Source organism: Entelurus aequoreus, linkage group LG14, assembly GCF_033978785.1.
Source record: "Entelurus aequoreus isolate RoL-2023_Sb linkage group LG14, RoL_Eaeq_v1.1, whole genome shotgun sequence".
NCBI classification, from domain to species: domain Eukaryota; kingdom Metazoa; phylum Chordata; class Actinopteri; order Syngnathiformes; family Syngnathidae; genus Entelurus; species Entelurus aequoreus.
This window is the reverse complement of record NC_084744.1, coordinates 11,793,283-11,818,282: the sequence shown is the minus strand read 5'-3', so window position 1 is coordinate 11,818,282 and position 25,000 is coordinate 11,793,283. Positions and strand designations below refer to the sequence as shown.

The following is a 25,000-nucleotide window of genomic DNA, read 5'->3' as shown; positions in this document are numbered from 1 at the left end:
TGCCACAAATTAATCCTGCATAAAAACACCTGCGTGTTTGTTACGCTAGCTCCTAGCTCCTCTGCTAGCTCCTAGTTCCATAGAACACGCCAATACAATTCAAACACCTGATCAACACACAATCACTCAGCCCAAAAGACCGTTCACCTAACCCAAGGTTCATAAAGCTTATATATTTTAAAAAAGTTACGTACGTGACGCGCACATACGGTCAAGCTATCAAATGTTTAGCAGCCAAGGCTGCATACTCACGGTACCTGATATTCAGCTGGGAATGACTACAACAGTAAATAAACACAAGACATATATATACTCTATTAGCCACAACACAACCAGGCTTATATTTAATATGCCACAAATTAATCCTGCATAAAAACACCTGCGTGTTTGTTATGCTAGCTCCTAGGGATCGAGAAAGTTTACGTTCACGCCGTGATCCCTGCAAGTAACCGCGCTGCTCTACTCCATGGCAACGCGGCGAAACAAAAAACTTTCAACTCGGGTACCCTCCCGTTCTGGCGTCCAGGGGCAGTCTGGGCGGAGATCTGGTAGCAACACTGCTGCCGGTCTCCAACCAAGAATACTGCAACTGAACGTTGAAGGGCTCACAGATGCCAAAACATCCGTCATCGAGCACATGGCCCACACCACCCAAGCCATGGTCATCCTCCTTCAGGAAACCCACCGCCCAACAGCGGACAAGCTAGCGATCACCAACTTCACGCTAGCTGGGTCAATCCTGAGCAAGAAGCATGGCCTTGCCACGTTTGTCCACAACGATCTGAGCTGGACCCTCGCCGATCGATCACCGGACAACTCCGAGATCGAGTGGCTGCGAGTGGACGTTGGCGACATCAAAATTGTCAACGTCTACAAACCACCACCCTCACAACTCACGCCAGTGTCACTGCCAGTGCTTGAACCACCGTGTGTATATGCTGGTGATTTCAACTGCCGGCATACACGGTGGGGATACAGTACCACCTCACCGAGCGGGGAAACTCTTTCTGACTGGGCAGAGCGCAACTCGCTCAACCTTCTCTACAACCCGAAGGGCCCAGCCAGCTTTCACTCCGCTCGGCATAACACTGACACGAACCCTGACCTGGCTTTCGTGAGTGTCGGTGTGGACACCCAGCTCCCCGACAGACGTGTTCTAGGAATGTTCCCCAGGTCGCAACACCGACCGTCGCTGATATCGGTGCCCGACCTCGTGACAACAGTTCCGAGCGGACCGATGAAGCGATGGAACTTCCGGAAGGCCAATTGGAAACTCTATCGCCTCCATACCAACAAGTCCACACGGTGTCTCCCACCACCAGACACACCCAACGTGGACGAGGCATACCAGGACTTCTGTAGGGCACTAACATCTGCGGCCAAAAAAGCCATCCCACGCGGCCGGCGTAAGAACTACAAACCATGCTGGGATGGCGAGTGCGAGACCCTCTACAGCGCCTTCCTCCGGGCTCCCTATGGCCCGGAGGCTAACAATTCAGCCACTGCCCTTCTTTCCACTCTTGGAAGGAAGAGGCACCAGCGCTGGAAAGAGGCAGTCCACTCCATCGACTTCTCGCACACTAGCCGTATCGCGTGGAGCACTTTGAACAACTTGACTGGTAGGTCTGAGCGCGCACCCCGAACATGCCCCGTTACCGCAAATGCTATTGCAGCACAGGTTGTGAAAAACGGGGCATATACCGGGATAAATCGAGATTTTTCCCGGGCGGTGCGCCAGGAAACTGCAGACCTCTGGAGGACAACAACATCTAGCGAGTGTAACATCTCCGGTGAGTTTTCACCGGAGGAGTTCACAGCTGCCCTCCAGTATACCAAACCAGGCAAGTCTGCTGGGCCTGACAACATCTGCCCAGAACTCGTGCTCCACGCTGCCCCTGCAATGAAGTCCTGGCTGAGAGTTTTCCTGTCTTCTTGCCTGCGCCAACTCCGGATCCCCAGGATTTGGAGAAGGGCCACTGTTGTCGCTATCCCCAAGCCGAACAAGCCAAAGGATGACGTAACGAGCTACAGACCAATCTCGTTGCTCTGCGTCCCCTTTAAAGTCCTCGAGCGCCTGATTCACGCCCGTGTCGAGCCCATCATAGACCCCCACCTCCCCCGGGAGCAGGCGGGTTTTCGACGTGGGAAGTCCACGGTGGATCAGGTCGCCCTCCTTACCCAGGACATCGAGGACTGCTTTGAGGCGAAAAAGAAGGCCGGTGCCGTCTTCATAGACCTGACTGCTGCCTATGACACAGTCTGGCACCGCGGCCTCACCTGCAAACTTCTCCGCCTGCTTCCAGACAGGCACATGGTCAAAATGATCATGGAGCTTGTCTGGAACCGCAGCTTTACTCTCACCACCAGTAACGGAGATAAAAGCAGGTTGCGGCGCCTGAAAAATGGCGTCCCCCAGGGATCTGTCCTGGCTCCCCTCCTGTATAACATCTATACATACGACCTGCCTGCCACAGTCTCACGGAGGTTCGCATACGCAGACGATCTCGCGCTGCTGCACTCCGACAGGGACTGGCAGGCCTTGGAGGGAACTCTAAGCCAGGACATGGAGACTTTAGTGGCTTACCTCCATAACTGGAGATTGAAGCTCAGCGAATCCAAGACGGTGACACAAGCTTTCCACCTATACAATTGGGAAGCGGATCGTGAGATCAGGTTCGAGGTGCGGAAGCCGGATGGGGCTTCCCTTACCCTATGCCGGCCTCGTCCTACACCTGAAGACCCTCGCCCTGACCCTAAATACCTTGGGGTCACCCTGGACAGGTCGCTCACTTTCCGTAAACACCTCTTGGCAACACGCAAGAAACTCAACACCCGCGTCTCACTGCTGAGACGGTTGGTCGGGTCCGGTTGGGGTGCCGGGGCAAGAACTCTGCGAACAGCAGCACTTGCCCTGGTCTACTCAGCACTTGCCCTGGTCTACTCAACTGCTGAGTACTGCGCGCCCAGACAGGTGCGCAGTGCTCACTCTAAACAACTTGATGTCCCGATCAACGAAGCCTTGCGTGTTATCACTGGATGCCTGCGCCCCACCCCTGTGGAGCTACTGCCCATCTTAGCAGGCATCCAACCCGCTGAGCTTCGTCGCCAAGGTGCTGTAGCAACTCTGGCGGGCCGGGCAAACATGGATGAGAACCACCTGCTCCATGAAAGGCTCACACTCTCCTCAGAGCCAACGCCCCGCCTCCCCTCCAGAGACCCACTGGTACCAGCCGCCCTGAAGCTCCTGCAGCAATGCAGTGACAACAACATCAGGGCGGCTCACTGGGCGAATCACAAATGGAGCACGGACCTGGAGCATACCATCTCCTCCAGACTCCGTGACTTCATACCTGACACCGGCTCAATACCAGGCCTCTCACTACCACGAGTGGCCTGGGTGAGGCTTAACCGCCTCCGAACTGGTGTCGGTCGCTTTCGCTCAAACATGTTCCAGTGGGGCTTAGCACCTAACGCGACGTGTGAGTGTGGCGCGGAGGAGCAGACTGCCGACCACGTGATCCTGCGTTGCCCGATTTATCGTGCTCCTAATGGTTTGCGTGGCCTGGCGGACCTGGATGACTGCTCGGTGACCTGGCTCACTTCTGTGTGTCCTGACATATGAACGGGAGGGCCCCCCGGGCCTGGGGTGGTAAAAGGCATAGACCCTCGGCCTCAGGTCCGGGTGCCGGAAAACAGCTGCCCATACGATGAAGAAGATGCTAGCTCCTAGCTCCTATGCTAGCTCCTAGCTCCATAGAACACGCCAATACAATTCAAACACCTGATCAACACACACAATCACTCAGCCCAAAAGACCGTTCACCTAACCCAAGGTTCATAAAGCTTATATATTTTTAAAAAGTTACGTACATACGCAAAAAAAAGTTGCGCACATACGGTCAAGCGATCAAATGTTTAGAAGCCAAAGCTGCATACTCACAGTAGCACGTCTGCGTCTTTGTCATCCAAATCAAAGTAATCCTGGTAAGAGTATGTGTTGTCCCAGTTCTCTACAGGCGTCTGTGTATCAAAGTCAAAAGTCCTCCTGGTTAGAGTCTCTGTTATCCGAGTTCTTCCATCTTGACTGCATCTTTCGGGAATGTAAACAAAGAAGCGCCGGCTGTGTACTGTTGTTGCTGACTACGTTCGAAAAATACGTCCATTTCGCACCGACAACTTTCTTCTTTGCTTGCTCAGCTTCCTTCTCCATAATGCAATGAACATGATTGGAACAGATTCACGAACACAGATGTCCAGAATACTGTGGAATTATGAAATGAAAACAGAGCTTTTTCGTATTGGCTTCAATGTGGAAGGCATACCCGTGTTCGCCGGGCTACGTCACGCGCATACGTCATCCTCAGAGGCGTTTCGAACCGGAAGTTTAGCGGCAAATTTAAAATGTCACTTTATAAGTTAACCCGGCCGTATTGGCATGTGTTATAATGTTAAGATTTCATCATTGATATATAAACTATCAGACTGCGTGGTCGGTAGTAGTGGGTTTCAGTAGGCCTTTAAAGCATATCATATCTGTTGAAACAAAGAGCAGTGTTGTTGATCGTCCTACTTTCAGTTTTGTTGTGATAATTCTGTAAACAAATCTTTGCTCAATTCTGTTTTTAATATTTGGCGGGCCGGATGTGGCCCGTGAGCCGTAGTTTGCCCACCCCTGCTCTATGGGCTGCTTTTTCAGACATGCTAACCAACACGGAAAACAAATACAGTGGAACCTCGATTTACGAACTTAATGGATTCCTGAACATGGTTCGTAAACCGAAAAGTTTGTTTAGTGAAGCAGAGTTTCCCCTAAGGATCAATGTAAACATGAATAATTGGTTCCAGCTTTGACAAAAGTCTCTATTTTAGTTAAAACTGCACACTTTAAAGACTCACCACTAGGGATGTCCGATAATGGCTTTTTGCAGATATCCGATATTCCGATATTGTCCAACTCTTTAATTACCGATACCGATATCAACCGATGCAGATATCAACCGATATATACAGTCGTGGAATTAACACATTATCATGCCTAATTTGGACAACCAGGTATGGTGAAGATAAGGTACTTTTTAAAAAAATTAATAAAATAAAATAAGATAAATAAATTAAAAACATTTTATTGAATAAAAAAGAAAGTAAAACAATATAAAAACAGTTACATAGAAACTAGTAATTAATGAAAATTAGTAAAATTAACTGTTAAAGGTTAGTACTATTTGTGGACCAGCAGCACGCACAATCATGTGTGCTTACGGACTGTATCCCTTGCAGACTGTATTGATCTATATTGATATATAATGTAGGAACCAGAATATTAATAACAGAAAGAAACAACCCTTTTGTGTGAATGAGTGTGAATGAGTGTAAATGGGGGAGGGAGGGTTTTTTGGGTCAGTGCACTAATTGTAAGTGTATCTTGTGTTTTTTATGTTGATTTAATAAAAAAATTTTAAAAATTAAAAAACCCCCAAAAAAACCGATACCGATAATAAAAAAAACGATACCGATAATTTCCGATGTTACATTTTAACGCATTTTAAACTACTCACAAATGGAGCTCCTGAGCACCAGAAAAGGTTGAAGCCCACAGGGAAAGTTTTCGTGAGGAAGTCTTCCTCCTCCTCCGAATGGAGGACGTTCATCATCCTTCCATTGCTCGCGGCAACGAGTTCCCAAACCTTTTCCTGCCACGTGTGCCTCACAGCATCCATCATCCAGCGCCACCTGCTGTGACGTGTTCACATTGTACTCTTGCTTTGTTTCCTTTGTGTCGTCGTGCAGTCGGCGCTTCCCCTCTTCGTTTATGTGGTTTTCTGGCTCACCGGGGGGAAAGTCTGCAGACGATGTTTAGAGATAAATACGCACGGTTCCCTGCAGACTTCACTTGAATGGATTTATTTGCATTCCCGAGCTTATCTGCAATTAGTAACAAACACAACAAGCGTAGGCCACAATGGACTGATTGGAATATTTTAAATGGGATGACTCGAAACGTGTGTCAAAGTCATTTTTTTCTCATGCCAACCAAGGAATTTACTTTATAGCACACAAAAAAAACATCGTATTTCCTGTTTGAATGTGTTAATCCCCCTAAGCCAGGGGTCCCCAAACTTTTTGACTCAGGGACCGCATTGGGTTAAAAAAAGCTGGCCGGGGGCCGGGCTATTTATATATATATATATACACTACCGTTCAAAAGTTTGGGGTCACCCAAACAATTTTGTGGAATAGCCTTCATTTCTAAGAACAAGAATAGACTGTCGAGTTTCAGATGAAAGTTCTCTTTTTCTGGCCATTTTGAGCGTTTAATTGACCCCACAAATGTGATGCTCCAGAAACTCAATCTGCTCAAAGGAAGGTCAGTTTTGTAGCTTCTGTAACGAGCTAAACTGTTTTCAGATGTGTGAACATGATTGCACAAAGGTTTTCTAATCATCAATTAGCCTTCTGAGCCAATGAACAAACACATTGTACCATTAGAACACTGGAGTGATAGTTGCTGGAAATGGGCCTCTATACACCTATGTAAATATTGCACCAAAAAGCAGACATTTGCAGCTAGAATAGTCATTTACCACATTAGCAATGTATAGAGTGTATTTCTTTAAAGTTAAGACTAGTTTAAAGTTATCTTCATTGAAAAGTACAGTGCTTTTCCTTCAAAAATAAGGACATTTCAATGTGACCCCAAACTTTTGAACGGTAGTGTATATGTTTATATATATATGTGTATATCAGAATCAGAATCAGAATAGTTTTATTGCCATTGTTTGAGAACATATATATATATGTATATATATACACATTAGGTCAGGAAAAACCACAGAGGCTATTTCATCCTTACAAGCCTGTTTCGCAGGTTTCCCTGCCCTTCAGGGGATTTTAAAATAAAAAAGAGCAGGGAAACCTGCGAAACAGGCTTGTAGGGATGAAATAGCCTCTGTGTTTTTTCCTGACCTAACGTATATTCTGCTCTACCCCAGTATTGAGCACTCTATAATGGATAAACCACAGAAACCTTGACTATATATATATATATATATATATATATATATATATATATATATATATATATATATATATATATATATATATATATATTCCGAGCGCGATGATGTCACGTTATCGATGGGAAAATAAATTTTTAGACAATATGATTTGCCTGAGCGGCTAGGAGACACCGAGAGTAACAAGCAGTAGAAAATGGATTGAAAGAACAAACATTTTTTATTTTTTTTATTTTTTTAACTTGGTACTACCTGCAGGCCGGATTTTGGACGCTGGCAGGCCGGATCCGGCCCGCGGGCCATAGTTTGGAGACCCCTGCCCTAAGCTATAGAAACAAAACAACCTTTTTTGGTCATTAAAGTTAAACCAACCAAAAATATCGTGTAACCTCTGGGGATTGGTACCGAATCTGTTTTTTTTTTGGCTCCAATCGAATCGCGCCGGTTCTATGGGCACCGATTCATGTAAAATCCAACAGTGCCATATTAGGGTACCTTTGTGACATCACGCCCGGTTGCCAACTTCGGCACCTGACGATCACTCCAGCAGCACTGAGAGCGGACTCAGCCAAACTACCTCTAGAAAATGTTTAAATTTTTAACGCCAACAAAGAAATTGACACCAAAAGCGCTACAATGTAAGATAAGTAAGGCTCCACTATTCCAAAAGGGTGCCAACTTGATGCTAATGTACATTGGCTTTGATATTGACATGCTACGGATTAGCATTAGTGATTTTACATGGCGATTTCAAACCCCCCAAATGTGTTAAAGAAAACTACAACTAAGATGCACATTACGGTCAGACGGCTGGTGCGTATTAATTACAATACTTACAGTATTAACACTTTTAAGGGCGCAGCAAAAGATTAGACAGAAAAGACTGAACTGACTAGCCAACACACCGTAAACTATACACTAACGCCATCTAACGTCTTGGACGTGCAACTATAATTAAGACTGAGAGATGTGACAATGAAACAATAAATAACAACAGGACAGCAGTTAACATAATCCGCTCATTTTTAAATTTTGCAATTAAACTAGATTTTACTATTAAAAAACTATTAACATTTATAAACAAAGTACAGAAATTTGGTACCATTAAGCCGCTAACCTGTACTGTTCGCATCTGTGAACAGTATTAGAAAAATATAAAATATTTGTGTTATATAATATGGAAATTCTTCTTCTTACTAAATTAATATAATTAGGGTCTCATAATGCACTCAATTCATTTCCCCAGATAGAAAAATTTGATTTTTTTAAACATTAATATAAATATATGAAGAGAGTTTGGTGACTTTCCTGATAAAGGGCAGCAGTCGGTGAGACTTTAAAAAGTCAATACGTCAACTTTGTCCTAGAGAAGCAGTCAAGGTGACGCGCTGTCAAGAAGAAGAAGAAGAAGAAGAAGAAGATAATAGTAGTGAATGATGGAAGGTGCAACACGAGAACTCTACTGGGTTTTCTTGCTCCCGCATGCATCTAAGGCACTCACGGCCGGCAGACTACTTTGCTACACTTTATATCTGCAGTCACCTTGAGAGAAAGACACAAAGTTCAGCGAGTGGATGAAATGAACGTTCCCTCAGGAACATGATCACACACCTGCAGACACAGCAGAGGGACCATGCAGGTGGAATAAGAGACACAAACAAAACCTCAAGGTCTCGTCTGCAGCACTGACCCCCCTGCTCTGTTCCTTTAGGTGCTGTTTATGCCCCCCATGTGTGCGTGCATGCATGGATTTGTTCCACTTCATTTACCAGACATGCTTCACTGGCTTCTCCTATCTCATCTTCTCAGTCGGAGGAATGTTTCTCACCAAAAAAACATACACAACTTCCTGTTAAGATAGGACACACGTCAGCACAAAGTTTGCACTGCTCATCAAAAACTGCTGTTTGTGTGTGTGTGTGTGTGTGTGTGTGTGTGTGCAAGCTTTATAAACTTTGTCCCACTTAAGTAACCATATCACTCATTACATTTACATAATATCAATAATAATAATGATTGATTGAAAATAAAATAAATTAAATGTGTAAATGAAAAAAAACAAAAAACTGATAGTATTAATACTATACATATACATATATATACAATATACACTACCGTTCAAAAGTTTGGGGTCACCCAAACAATTTGTGGAATAGTCTTCATTTCTAAGAACAAGAATAGACTGTCGAGTTTCAGATGAAAGTTCTCTTTTTCTGGCCATTTTGAGCGTTTAATTGACCCCACAAATGTGACGCTCCAGAAACTCAATCTGCTCAAAGGAAGCTCAGTTTTGTAGCTTCTGTAACGAGCTAAACTATTTTCAGATGTGTGAACATGATTGCACAAAGGTTTTCTAATCATCAATTAGCCTTCTGAGCCAATGAGCAAACACATTGTACCATTAGAACACTGGGGTGATGGTTGCTGGAAATGGGCCTCTATACACCTATGTAGATATTGCACCAAAAACCAGACATTTGCAGCTAGATTAGTCATTTACCACATTAGCAATGTATAGAGTGTATTTCTTTAAAGTTAAGACTAGTTTAAAGTTATCTTCATTGAAAAGTACAGTGCCTTTCCTTCAAAAATAAGGACATTTCAATGTGACCCCAAACTTTTGAACGGTAGTGTATATAGTATATAGCAAATAATGCATTAATATCTAACTGGCAACTGGCGCACTAATTGATAGCTCGCAACTAGCATGCTAATCGCTAGTTAGCGACGAGACCGCAAATCGCTAGCTGGCCACTATAGAGCTAATAGCTAACTGGCAACTAGAAAAGTCGCTAGCTGGCAGCTAAGGCAGTAGTCGCTAGCGCACAACTAGCACACTAATCACGAACTGGCAACTAGAGCACTAATTGCTAGCTGGCAACTAGTCCGCTAATCGCTAGTTGGCAACTAGTCCGCTAATCGCTAGCTGGCAGCTAGTGTGCACATCACTAGCTGGCAACTAGAGTGCTAATCGAAAGCTGGCAACTAAATCGCTAGTCACTAGCTGCCAACTACTACGTTAATCGCTGGCCGTTAACTACAACACTAACCGCGAGCTGGCAACTAGTCCACTAGTCATTGGCTGGTTACTAGAGTGCATAATTATTATTATTTATATTGTAACAATTAGTATATTTATTGTATTGTGTAAAGTGACCTGGCATTTAAAATATTTACAAACATGCAACATAATGTCAAATTTGTTATTTGTATAATATCAATATTAATAAAACATGTTTAATTTAAAAATGACAAATTTAAAAATGTGTTATAAAAAATAAGTGCAAAAAATATGTATCATTTAAGGCCTTTTTTCTCTCTGTACATTCAATAATAGCAAAAAATCTTATAACGGGGTCATACAAAAAGGGATAATGTTTATTTGCGCACAATTATTTAAACATGGTTTATTATACACTATTTGTCAGGAAGTCTCATGGCTGCAGTAGTTGTGACCCAAGATGCAGGAAACAGGAAGACGACGTCCAGGTAAGAGTCTTTTATTGTACTCAACATAGGAGGAGCAGTCATGCATGCGGCAAAAAGTCCTTAACATAATCAACCCTCGAGCACTGACGAACAGGCGAGGCAGGCATAAATAGCAGCCTGATTGGCAACTGCAACCAGGTGTGCCAGGCTGCCAATCGGGAACAGTTGAGGGAAACGAGCGCTCATGCAGACATGCAGGAAGTGGAACAGAAATAAGAGCACTGACAGGAAATTAACACCAACTAAGGGAACATAACCAGACATGAAGTGACAGATCGTCACAATATTTGCATTATTTTAATTAATAATAATAAAGATAACACATAGCATGATTAAAATATTACAAAATACATTTATTTGAATTATATATTTTAAGACTTAATCATACATACAAAATGTTTACATAAATGTAGTATGAATCAGAGTGATACCAATCACTTATATTAGTATAAGTGTGGTACCAATGTAAACATTAGTATCAGAGTGATACCAATGTAACCATTAGTATCAGAGTGGTACCAATGTAAACATTAGTATCAGAGTGGTACCAATGTAAACATTAGTATCAGAGTGATACCAATGTAAACACTAGTATCAGAGTGGTACCAATGTAAACATTAGTTTCAGAGTGGTACCAATGTAAACATTAGTATCAGAGTGATACCAATGTAAACATTAGTATCAGAGTGGTACCAATGTAAACACTAGTATCAGAGTGGTACCAATGTAAACATTAGTATCAGAGTGATACCAATGTAAACAGTATCAGAGTGGTACCAATGTAAACACTAGTATCAGAGTGGTACCAATGTAAACATTAGTATCAGAGTGATACCAATGTAACCATTAGTATCAGAGTGATGCCAATGTAAATATTAGTATCAGAGTGGTACCAATGTAAACATTAGTTTTAGAGTGATACCAATGTAAACAGTATCAGAGTGATACCAATGTAACCATTAGTATCAGAGTGGTACCAATGTAACCATTATTATCAGAGTGATACCAGATATCAGAACTAAATGATTGATGCTATCATACTACGATACTTTTACCTTGTTATCTTTGATGGTACAACCTCTGAAACTGCTTTATATAACAGAAGTACCAAGTAACTATTTGCATCCGGACTCAACCCAAACATGGTCTTCCTCTGTCCAGTTTCACCCCTATGGAAAAAAAAAAAGAAGTCACCTAACGGAATGCTTTTGTGACTTCCTGGCCTTGGGCTGAGCCAATGACAAGCGTAACAAATTTGCCTTGTGTAAAATCTCTGGGGGTTCTGGAAGGAGGAGGGCAGCGGTGTTGCCTGGAGAAGATGTGGAGTGGGGAGGAAAGAAAGTGGTGAACAGCTTGTGGGCGTGGAGGCCAGTAGTGATGTATGACCATGTGGCACACTTTGTGCCAGACAACGTAAACAGAGATGTGTGAAGGAGACAAGATCAATGGCTGGTCTGACAGTCTTCATTCAATCAACAGCTAAATTACAGTCGAGATTAGAACAACACACATATTCAACATGTCTGAAAAGGAGTAGGAAGAAGCAAATCTTATTAATCCTTCTCTGTGTCTCAGCAATCACTGATCGTTTGTTCACTTCCTGTTTCTAAGTGTAAAAGAAAATATACAAATGGTTTAAAGAATCATGGCGTCATACAAAACCCAAAACCAGTGAAGTTGGCACGTTGTGTAAATGGTAAATAGAAACAGAATACAATGATTTGCAAATCCTTTTCAACTTATATTCAATTGAATAGACTGCAAAGACAATATACTTAACGTTCGAACTGAGAATCTTTATTATTTTTTGCAACTATTAGCTCATTTGGAATTTGATGCCTGCAGCATGTTTCAAAAAAGCTGGCACAAGTGGCAAAAAAGACTGAGAAAGTTGAGGAATGCTCATCAAACTCTTATTTGCAACATCCCACCGGTGAACAGGCTAATTGGGAACAAGTGGGTGCCATGATTGGGTATAAAAGCAGTTTCCATGAAATGCTCAGTCATTCACAAACAAGGATGGGGCGAGGGTCACCACTTTGTGAACAAATGCGTGAGCAAATTGTCGAACAGTTTAAGAATAACATTTCTCAACGAGCTTTTGCAAGGCATTTAGGGATTTCACCATCTACGGTCCGCAATATCATCAAAAGGTTCAGAGAATCTGAGGAAATAACTGCCCATAATCAGCATGCCCGTGACCTTCGATCTCTCAGGCGGTACTGCATCAACAAAGGACAACAGTGTGTAAAGGATATCACAACATGGGCTCAGGAACACTTCAGAAAACCACTGTCAGTAACTACAGTTTGTCGCTACATCTGTAAGTGCAAGTTAAAACTCTACTTTACGAAGCGAAAGCCATTTTATCAACAACACCCAAAAACGCCGCCGGCTTTGCTGGGCCCGAGCTCATCTAACATGGACTGATGCAAAGTGGAAAAGTGTTCTGTGGTCTGACCAGTCCACATTTCAAATTGTATTTTGAAAACTGTGGACGTGGTGTCATCCAGACCAAAGAGGAAACAAACCATCCGGACTGTTCTAGGCGCAAAGTTGAAAAGCCAGCATCTGTGATGGTATGGGGGTGTATTAGTGCCCAAGGCATGGGTAACTTACACATCTGTGAAGGTACCATTAATGCTGAAAGGTACATACAGGTTTTGGAGCAACATATGATGCCCTCCAAGCAACGTCTTTTTCATGGACGACCCTGCTTATTTCAGCAAGACAATGTCAAGCCACATTCTGCACGTGTTACAACATTGTGGCTTCGTAGTAAAAGAGTGTGGGTACTAGACTGGCCTGTCTGTAGTCCAGACATGTCTCCCATTGAAAATGTGTGGTGCATTATGAAGCGTCAAATACAACTACGTAGACCCCGGACTGTTGAACAACTTAAGCTGTACATCAAGCAAGAATGGGATAGAATTCCACCCGAAAAGCTTAAAAAATGTGTCTCCTCAGTTCCCAAACGTTTACTGAGTGTTGTTATAAGGAAAGGCCATGTAACACAGTGGTAAAAATGCCCCTGTGACAACTCTTTTGCAATGTGTTGCTGCCATTAAATTCTAAGTTAATGATTACAGTTCAAACATTAAATATCTTGTCTTTGCAGTGTTTTCAGTTGAATATAAGTTGAAAAGGATTTGCAAATCATTGTATTCTGTTTTTATTTACGATTTACACAACGTGCCAACTTCACTGGTTTTGGGTTTTGTCTTACAACACCTTATTTTTGGAGAAAAGTTTTGTGAAAAGTAGGCATTTTTTTAATCATTTTTTTCTGTAGTGACGCACACATGGAAATTCTGATTAGATGAATTTGATAATACAAGAAGAAAGATGATATTTAGGGCATGAGTGTTGCAATAAAACAAGAGGATACGGTCGTAATATTTGGAGGAAAAAAGTTAACATTTTACGAGAGCTCTGTAAATTACATTAAAAAGTGGACATTTTCAGTGAATTGAGAAAAAGAAAAATGTGTAATTCAGGAGAAGATTACATTTTATGATTGGAATATAAAAAAAGTCATAATTTTGTGAAAGTAAATTTGGAATACCAAGATAAAAAAATAAATTGTAAGGTCTATTCGGGTGTGCTGGAGAGGAGGCTACGCCGGATAGTCGAACCTCGGATTCAGGAGGAACAGTGTGGTTTTCGTCCTGGTCGTGGAACTGTGGACCAGCTCTATACTCTCGGCAGGGTCCTTGAGGGTGCATGGGAGTTTGCCCAACCAGTCTACATGTGTTTTGTGGACTTGGAGAAGGCATTCGACCGTGTCCTCCGCCAAGGCTGCCCTTTGTCACCGATTCTGTTCATAACTTTTATGGACAGAATTTCTAGGCGCAGTCAAGGCGTTGAGGGGATCTGGTTTGGTGGCTGCAGGATTAGGTCTCTGCTTTTTGCAGATGATGTGGTCCTGATGGCTTCATCTGGCCAGGATCTTCAGCTCTCGCTGGATCGGTTCGCAGCTGAGTGTGAAGCGACTGGGATGAGAATCAGCACCTCCAAGTCCGAGTCCATGGTTCTCGCCCGGAAAAGGGTGGAGTGCCATCTCCGGGTTGCGGAGGAGACCCTGCCCCAAGTGGAGGAGTTCAAGTACCTTGGAGTCTTGTTCACCAGTGAGGGAAGAGTGGATGGTGAGATCGACAGGCGGATCGGTGCAGCGTCTTCAGTAATGCAGACGCTGTATCGATCCGTTGTGGTGAAGAAGGAGCTGAGCCGGAAGGCAAAGCTCTCAATTTACCGGTCGATCTACGTTCCCATCCTCACCTATGGTCATGAGCTTTGGGTTATGACCGAAAGGACAAGATCACGGGTACAAGCGGCCGAAATGAGTTTCCTCCGCCGGGTGGCGGGGCTCTCCCTTAGAGATAGGGTGAGAAGCTCTGCCATCCGGGGGGAGCTCAAAGTAAAGCCGCTGCTCCTCCACATCGAGAGGAGCCAGTTGAGGTGGTTCGGGCATCTGGTCAGGATGCCACCCGAACGCCTCCCTAGGGAGGTGTTTAGGGCACGTCCGACCGGTAGGAGGCCACGGGGAAGACCCAGGACACGTTGGGAAGACTATGTCTCCCGGCTGGCCTGGGAACGCCTCGGGATCCCCCGGGAAGAGCTGGACGAAGTGGCTGGGGAGAGGGAAGTCTGGGTTTCCCTGCTTAGGCTGCTGCCCCCGCGACCCGACCTCGGATAAGCGGAAGAAGATGGATGGATGGATGGATGTATAGAGATGTGATGTTATAAAAAAAAGTTGACATTTTCAGAGAATAGAGAGATTTTCTTATTTTAATTTTCCAATAAAATAATTACATTATGGATTTTTTCACATTTTACGAAAACAGACCCGTACTACTATAAGAAAAAGCCTTATAAGTTAATATTTTCAGAGAAGCCTATTTCATTACGAATAAAAGTAGACATTTTTTGAGGAGTCTGTAATATCAGTTTTATTATTGATGAACATGGAACTTTGGAGAAGAGTGTTGGGATATTTTAGGAAAATATTTTTTACAAGAATAGTGTTGTTATATTACGGAAAACAAATAGAACATTTAAAGAGATTAGAGATTTCATATTATTTTAAAAAAGAGAATAGAGTTATATTATTGAGGAAAACAATTGGAACATTTTCCAATAATATAATTATATTATGATGGTGTGAATGTTGTCTTTTGGCCCTGCAATGGGGCGGCGACTTGTCTAGGGTGTACCCCGCCTTCCACCCGAGTGCAGCTCGGGTAGGCTCAAGCTCCTCACCACCTTGAAAGGGACAAGTGGTAGAAAATTGATGGATGGATGGATTTTTATTTTATTTTACGAGACTTAAGTTTTATTATTGTACATTTTTTTTATATTTTACAAAATATATATTTGATATTACAAAAAAGTATATATTTTTCAACAATAGATTAAACATTTATTAAAAGATGTTTATCATTAAAGGACAAAAGGTTATTTTTTACAAGAATAGAGAAACGGTATTTTATTATGATTTATTTATTTCCCCCCCACCCCAAGAAATAGTACTTTGATTACGGATTAACTGTTAACATTTTACGAAGCTACACTTGTAATAATTTGAAGAAAAAAAGCTAAATATTTTACGACAAGTTTTAATGTTATGGGAACAATTTTCTGTGAACAAGACCACAAAAAAGTAAAAATAGAGTTCATACAATAGAGTTTTAATATTATGAAAAAATAGTTAAAATTGTCTGACAATAGAGTTTTCGTATTATGGACAAAAGTTTACGAGACTTGAGTTCTAATAATATGAGAAAAAAAGAAACTTGAGTTGTAATATTACGTGTGTTGTGTTTAAGTTGATATTAAGTAATATTACGACTAAACAAGCATATAAATCATTTTATGACAGCAATAAGGAATACAGAAAGAAAGTGATTCATATATTAAAGTTAGATTCTTCCAGAAGATGCCACAAACACTTCATGTAATCATGTAACGTGAACACAAACAGGAAATGAGTTTAGTTTTGACGCTGCAGTGGTTGAACTTCCGTTTGAGCAAGGAGCAAAACGATGTTAGGAACATTTGTTTTTTCTGTCCTCGTTCAACCTTGTAGCAACTTTTTTAAAAACAAGTCAATGCATCACATTTCACAACAAAACACTTTCACTTCCTGTTTTTAACCTCCACATACAAGGTGTTTCTTTTCATTAGTTATTGTAAATGTTTATATACTGTATATATTTCCTTTTATATATTCCATAATGAAAATGTTTATTTTTATTTTATGCAAATGTTCTTTTATATATTCCTTAATGAAAATATTTTTTTAATGTTATATATATTTCCTTTTATATATTACTTAGGGCAAATGTTATTTTTTATTTGATGTATATTTATTTTTATATATTCTTTTGTTTAATAGCAAACTCACCCACACTGGGCCAATAGTAACTACATTTATTTAAATATTTTAACTAAGTCAAATAATACACGTACACTCAAGCTAAAAAAAAAAGCAAAGAGCAAAACGATGTTAGGAACATCTGTCTATTCTGTCCCGGTTTAACCTCACAGCAACTTTTTTTTAAACAAGTCAATGCATCACCTTTTACATAAAAAACTTTCACTTCCCTTTTTAGCCTCCACGTACAAGATGTTTTCATTAGTAATTGTAAATGTTTATATAATGAAAATTATATTTTTTATTTTATGCAAATGTTTTTTTTATATATTCCTTAATGAAAATAAATGTTTTAATGTTATATATATATTTACTTTTATATATTCCATAATGAAAATTGTATTTTTGTATTTTATTTTAATGATTATTTGCAACAAAACATTTTTTTTCTCAGTTCGAACATTAAATAACTTGTCTTTGCAGTCTATTCAATTGAATATAAGTTGAAAAGGATTTGCAAATCATTGTATTCTGTTTTTATTTACGATTTACACAACGCGCCAACTTCACTGGTTTGGGCTTTGTATATTCCATAATGCAAATGGTATTGTTTATTTTATATATATTTCCTTTTATATATTACTTAGGGCAAATGTTATTTTTTATTTGATATATATTTATTTTGATATATATATATATTTTTAATAGCAAACTCACCCAAACTTGGCCAATAGTAACTACTTTTATACACTCAAAAAAAAAACGAAAAAAACAACATATATATGTATATACAGTATACATAAAAAATATTTATATATATATATATATATATATATATATATATATATATATATATATATATAAAAACATATATATGCATATATATATGTTTTTTTTAGTTTGAGTGTACTTTACGTATACGTATACGTGTATGTATGTACATGCATGTATGTGTATATATATATATATATATATATGTATACTAGAGTTGTGAATCTTTGGGTGTCCCACGATTCGATTCAATATCGATTCTTGGTTCACGATTCGATTCAAAATCGATTTTTTTTCAATTCAACACGATTCTCGATTCAAAAACGATATTTTCCCGATTCAGAACGATTCTCTATTCATTCAATGCATAGGATTTCAGCAGGATCTACCCCAGTCTGCTGACATGCAAGCAGAGTTGTAGATTTTTGTAAAAAGCTTTTATAATTGTAAAGGACAATGTTTTATCAACTGATTGCAATAATGTAAATTTGTGTTAACTATTAAATGAACCAAAAATATGACTTCTTTTATATTTGTGAAAATATTGGACACAGTGTGTTGTCAAGCTTATGAGATGCGATGCAAGTGTAAGCCACTGTGACACTATTGTTCTTTTTTTTTTCTTTTTTATAAATGTCTAATGATAATGTCAATGAGGGATTTTTAATCACTGCTATGTTGAAATTGTAACTAATATTGATACTGTTGTTGATAATATTCATTTTTGTTTCACTACTTTTGGTTTGTTCTGTGTCGTGTTTGTGTCTCCTCTCAATTGCTCTGTTTATTGCAGTTCTGAGTGTTGCTGGGTCGGGTTTGGTTTTGGAATTGGATTGCATTGTTAGGGTATTGCTTTGTATTGTTTTGTTGGATTGATTAATTAAAAATTAAAAAAATTAAAATAAAAAAATACATCGATTTTTAAAAAATGAGAATCGATTCTGAATTGCACAACGTGAGAATCGCAATTCGAATTCGAATCGATTTTTTCCCACACCCATAATATATATATATATATATATATATATATATATATATATATATATATATATATATATATATATATATATATATATATATATATATATATATATATATATATATATATATATATATATATATATATATATATATATAATTGCAAACTAATTACATTTTTAGAACATGTCAAGGGCCAATTAAAAAAAACTGTGGGCTCACAGGATGATAAAAAGATGGAAGAAAACAGGGATGGAGGAGTTATTACTGTATATACAAAGAAAACATATAAAATACAAATATATTAAATAATTAATACAAACAAAAAACAAAAAACAACTTCCGGTTGAGTAGGGACGGTGTAGGACGTGCTTAGTGATCAGTTGAAATGTGACCTTTTTTATGTTTAATTGACACTTTTGTTCATTCCAGCCGTCAATTACACAAAATTTTTACGAACTGTCTTATGTAGCTTCTTTTTTTTGGCATTGCGCCTGTGAACTCCGCGATGTCTCGAAGTGAGAGGTCTGATAAGCCAGGCGACTCCAAACCTCGTTTGTCTCTGGATCCGGATGACATGGAGGTGTCGGTCGTAGACTCTGTCCTTTTTAGGGAGCTTAAGTCGGAAGATGGACGAAATGCGATCCGACATCCTCGACAATCTTAAATCCATTGTCAGAGGAGAGATAGCGGCTGTCCTGGAACCATTTGAGAGCATTCTCTCGTCCCATAGCGGGGCCATCGCTAGCCTGGAGCTTGCTGCTAATGCTAATGCTAGCGAGTTGACAGATCTTTGTGCTCGCGTCAGCCACCGTTGATCTCCTTTCCAAAAAATGCGATGATCTGGAGGGCCGTTCGAGGTGGAATAATAGCTGTGAGGGCCCCCGTACAACTGACTTCACCGCTTAGTTCTTGCAAGATGTGGTACAGCTTGACGACAAGCCCATGTTGGACCGCGCACACTGCGTGCTAGGCCTAAAGATGGTGAACCTCGTCGGCCGCTCGTTGTACGAGTGGATTAAAATCAAGTCCGTAACCGGCAAGAGATTTTGATTTTTGCTTTGGTGAAGAAAAAGCTACATTCATGTCCGAGCGTGAAATTTGGACTTCTCGTCCCGGGACATTGCGGATCACTTTATGCAACGGCCAGACTCACAGAGTCGAGGACCCGCTACAGGCGACAGACTTTGTGGAGCAAAATATCAAAATGGGAGTTGCACCGGACTTCGTCTAAGTATGCTAACATGCTTGCTGATCGCTCCTGTCAAAGCCTTAAGGGACTACAAATCCCAGGAGCCTAGGATACCTTATCTGGATACTTGTCGGACTTGTTCTTCTTCACTCGAATAGTGTCGCTATTGGGTTTGTTCTGGGCTCGCTTGTTAATTTTGCGCTGCCTCATTCAGTGTTGTTGCTACAGGGTAGGGGTTGTTTGTGTGTTTTCTTTTTGTTTACACCATTTACGTTGATCTTTTTATTCATTTACATATTATTATTTTATTCTGTTTATAGTTTTCAAGTTCTACCACAGATTTGCATTCTTGTGTTCTGTATATTTGATGCTGGCATTTCGCTATGACATTACCTAATCTAACAACGATATCCGGTGGGTGTGGCATTAGGTTCACTAGTTTTAACTGTAAGGGACTTAATAATCCTGTAAAGCAAAAGTAAGGTGCTACACCAGTCTCGGTTCCGGCTGTCTTAAGCACTCTCCAAGCTTTTGGACATGTGTCTGGTAACAAATTGAACTTGGGTAAAAGTGAAATATTTCCTCTAAATTCTGCTGCTAAAAAATATCCTCTGCACAATTTTCCCTTTAAAATTGCCTCGCAAAATGTCACATGCTTGTGTGTCCAGGTCACACATACGCTTGCAGAGCTTTATGAAGCCAATTGTGTTCCACTGTTGTCCAGAATCCAGGGAGATTTTGATCGCTGGTCCTTACTTAGTGGCCCGTATCAACTCTGTTAAAATGAACGTACTTCCGCGATTTTCGTATTTGTTCTACTGTATAGCACTTTTTCTCTCTCAGTCCTTCTTTCATAAATTAGTAAGATTTTAGACTTAATTTGGAATAGAAAAGACTCACAGGTTACACCAGTGGTTCTCAAACTTTTTTTGTCATCCCCCACTTTGGACAAGGGGGAGTTTTCAAGCCCCACCTGCCCCCATCGCCCCAACAGAACGCTAATGCCAAGCTTAACATTTTCAAATTTATTGAACATCAAGTAACATCAAGTTGTATACATTCAAACTCAATAACATAAAATAACAACAAGTTCAATAATAAATAAAATAACTGTGCAGCTGTGGTATAACTTGCATCAAGTTAAAAAATAAATAAAATAACTTGCATCAAGTTCAATAATAAATCAAATAACTTGCATCAAGTTCAATAATAAATAAAACAAAAGTGTTATAACTTGCATCAAGTTCATTAATAAATCAAAAAAAGTGTTATAACTTGCATCAAGTTAAATAATAAATCAAAACAATTGTTATAACTTGCATCAAGTTCAATAATAAATCAAATAAAAGTGTTATAACTTGCATCAAGTTCAATGATAAATCAAATAAAAGTGTTATAACTTGCATCAAGTTCAATAATAAATCAAATAAATAGCATCAAGTTCAATAATAAATAAAATAAAAGTGCCACTTTGCAATCTTTGCAAAAAAAAGGAGGAGCTATGCATTTTGGCAAGACAGGTAAAGTGAACATGAGTTTTACCGTACTCCAGCATTAGTGGCTGCAATGAGCCTGTTTTGCACTGCACAGCTTTTCAAATCGGGGTTGCAGGCTTGACACTGCCACTGTTAAAACCTCATTGAGTTAGGGCCTGAGCTGCCTTGACGCGAGTTTTCCCGGTGAATGACACAGTGTGTCCAATGCGCATTTGGCGCAACCCTCTTTATTAGAGCCTGCAGCCCGTTTCTTTACCCTTCCATGGTCTGTGCGCCATCAGAGCAAAAGCCCACACAGTTTTCCCATTTAAGGTTGTGTTCTTTGAGGAAACTGTCCATTATCTCGAACAGCTCATCAGCATATTGGCTCTATTTTTTATGTGTTTGCAAAACAGCAAACCCTCGCACAGTGACTCGCCATTCACAAAGCTTCCGCTTAGCCCCGCCCCCATTAGTTACTGTTGCTATGTCTGTCAAACTTTCGCTCCTACCTAGAAATTTAAAGCCTACAGGAAAAATAAGTAATTTACATTTATTTATATAGCGGATTTCACAGACAGAATCACAAAGTGATTTACAGTGTGTATAGAAAATGAAAGCATAGTAAAAAAAAAAATCTAAGAATATAATTTGAAAAAAAAAAAAAAGTAAAGTGAGATTTCCTCCCGTTCCTCGCGCCCCACCTGTCATGTCTCTATTCCCCACCAGTGGGGCGCGCCCCACACTTTGAGAAACGCTGGGTTACACAAACAATATTTACAGAGAACCAAATCGTTGGGATGATTAGCACTACCAAACTTTATGTTTTACTACTGGGCTACCAACATTAGAAATCTTAAATATTGCCTGCAATATGAAGTATTTGATCCTCCTCCATTACGGCTAGTTATAAAGGGTAACTCCACTAAACCAATATCTCTTAGGACTCTGGTTCACTCTCTCATCCACTCTTCTACTTCCGCTTCTACGAAAAATCAAATCGTTAAAAACTTCATTTATACTATTACTTCAGTTTAAGCTCTATTTTGGTTTACAGACTATTTCTAGTCTTGCACCCATCACTGCTAACCATGCTTTCCTTCCCTCTATTGTCGATAGTGCCTTTTTAAGGTGGTCAAGTATAGGGATCAACAACAATAAATATTTATACACTGACAATAATTTTGCTTCTTACCATCAACTTTGTGATACATTTTCACTCCCTAATCAACACTTTTTAGACATCTACAGATTCGCAGTTTTGTCCGTAATACGTTCCCTAGATTTTCAGATTTACTGACTGACACAGTTTTAGATGTGTTTTTGACACCGCTTCCAACTTTGAAGGGATCAATTACACACATTTAAAACCACACTTTTCTTTTACATCCTGAGTCCCTAAATTCAAGTATGTCACTTTGAGAGGAGGATTTTGGAGTGACTATCTGAGGACAGTTGGACAGAAATTAAAAGTCGAGTTCATAAGTTTTCCATTTGTGCTGGACCCAGCCTCATCCAATGCAAGCTAATACATCACACTTGTTAAGACCAAGGTCTGATTGGGGAATATATATGATGGAATATCTGTGTTATGTGATCAGTGTCAACAGGCCCCAGCTAATTAAATACATATGTTTTGGCTCTGCTCATCGCTGAACAGCTATTGGACGGAGACTTTTGGCACTTTGTCTGTGGTCACCGGCGAAAGGATTCAACCAAATCCTCTAAGTCAGGGGTCACCAACGCGGTGCCCACGGGCACCAGGTAGCCCGTAAGGACCAGATGGGTAGCCCGCTGGTCTGTTGTAAAAATAGCTCAAATAGCAGCACTTACCAGTGAGCTGCCTCTATTTTTAAATTTTATTTATTTACTAGCAAGCTGGTCTCGCTTTGCTCGACATTTTTAATTCTAAGAGAGACAAAACTCAAATAGAATTTGAAAATCCAAGAAAATATTTTAAAGACTTGGTCTTCACTTGTTTAAATAAATTCATTATTTTTTTACTTTGCTTCTTATAACTTTCAGAAAGACAATTTTAGAGAAAAAATGCAACCTTAAAAATGATTTTAGGATTTTTAAACACATATACCTTTTTACCTTTTAGATTCCTTCCTCTTCTTTCCTGACAATTTAAATCAATGTTCAAGTAAATTTATTTTTTATTGTAAAGAATAATAAATACATTTTAATTTAATTCTTCATTTTAGCTTCTGTTTTTTCGACGAAGAATATTTGTGAAATATTTCTTCAAATTTATTATGATTAAAATTCAAAAAAATTATTCTGGCAAATCTAAAAAAAACTGTAGAATCAAATTTAAATCTTATTTCAAAGTCTTTTGAATTTCTTTAAAAAAAAAAAATGTTGTTCTGGAAAATCTAGAAGAAATAATGATTTGTCTTTGTTAGAAATATAGCTTGGTCCAATTTGTTATATATTCTAACAAAGTGCAGATTGGATTTTAACCTATTTAAAACATGTCATCAAAATTCTAAAATTAATCTTAATCAGGAAAAATTACTAATGATGTTCCATAAATTATCTTTTAAATTTTTTCAAAAAGATTCGAATTAGCTAGTTTTTCTCTTCTTTTTTTTTTCGGTTGAATTTTGAATTTTAAAGAGTCGAAATTGAAGATAAACTATGTTTCAAAATGTAATTGTCATTTTTTTGTGTTTTCTACTCTTTTAAACCATTCAATTAAGTGTAAATATCATTAATTATTAATAATAACATAGAGTTAAAGGTAAATTGAGCAAATTGGCTATTTCTGGCAATTTATTTAAGTGTGTATCAAACTGGTAGCCCTTCGCATTAATCAGTACCCAAGAAGTAGCTCTTGGTTTCAAAAAGGTTGGTGACCCCTGCTCTAAGTGGACTATTTGGGGTAGAACCTCAGTCATCTACCCTTAACAAATCCAAAAATAATCTTGTAGCATTCACTACTCTGTTGGCTAGAAGACTCATTCTGTTAAATTAAAAGGCATCAGCGCCTCATTGCCACACCCGCTGGATTAAAGATGTTCTGTATTTTCATGGTGAAGACTAGGCTGACATTGAATGGTTGTTCTGGAAACTTTCAAGAACTGTGGGGTGCTTTTCTGAGATATGTAGGAGAAACTCATCTCCAAATTAACCTTGATTGAATCACAATTGAAATGTGGGTAACACTTTAGTATGGGGAACATATTATATGTAACAAAGACTTAATTAAGAGTTATTTGGACGCTAGGGGAACATATAAAGGTTAGGGTTAGGGTTAGATTTTTTGATTTTTGATTTTTATTAAGGATCCCCATTAGCTGGTTGCCACAACAACCCACTAGTCTTCCTGGGGTCCACAAACTCAATACAATTACAAGTAAAATCATATAATTATAACTACACAATACAGAAACAAATAAAATCATCAACAAGCAAACAATTTAAAGTCACAGAATATTAATTACCATATAAATATAACTACACAATACAAAACCAAACAAAAATCATCAACAAGCAAACTAATTTACAGACTCAGATAAAATATGACTTTCCTTTTAAAAACCTGTTTACTTTCAATGCCGGTGAGAATTAGGGTTAGGGTTACTAATAACCAATAATTCTGAGGTTATTGAGGGAAGACTCTAAGTTAATGTCACGGTTTGCTTGCGGCTTACTGCGCGGTTCGTTTTCCCGGGATGCAAACGGATGACTCCGGACAGGACTT

At 39.6% G+C, this 25,000-nt stretch overlaps 1 protein-coding gene across 3 annotated transcripts in view; it reads left to right on the top strand.

Moving 5' to 3' along the window:
• Positions 1-25,000, top strand: part of st6gal2a (ST6 beta-galactosamide alpha-2,6-sialyltranferase 2a) — a 281,873-nt gene that overhangs the window by 9,068 nt on the left and 247,805 nt on the right. The window contains exon 2 of one of the 3 annotated variants that reach the window (XM_062068891.1): positions 10,442-10,502. The exons of the other annotated variants lie outside the window; for them this stretch is intronic. The gene's annotated coding sequence lies outside the window, so the exon portion shown is untranslated. The remainder of the gene's footprint in view (positions 1-10,441; positions 10,503-25,000) is intronic. 3 annotated transcript variants of the gene reach the window in all.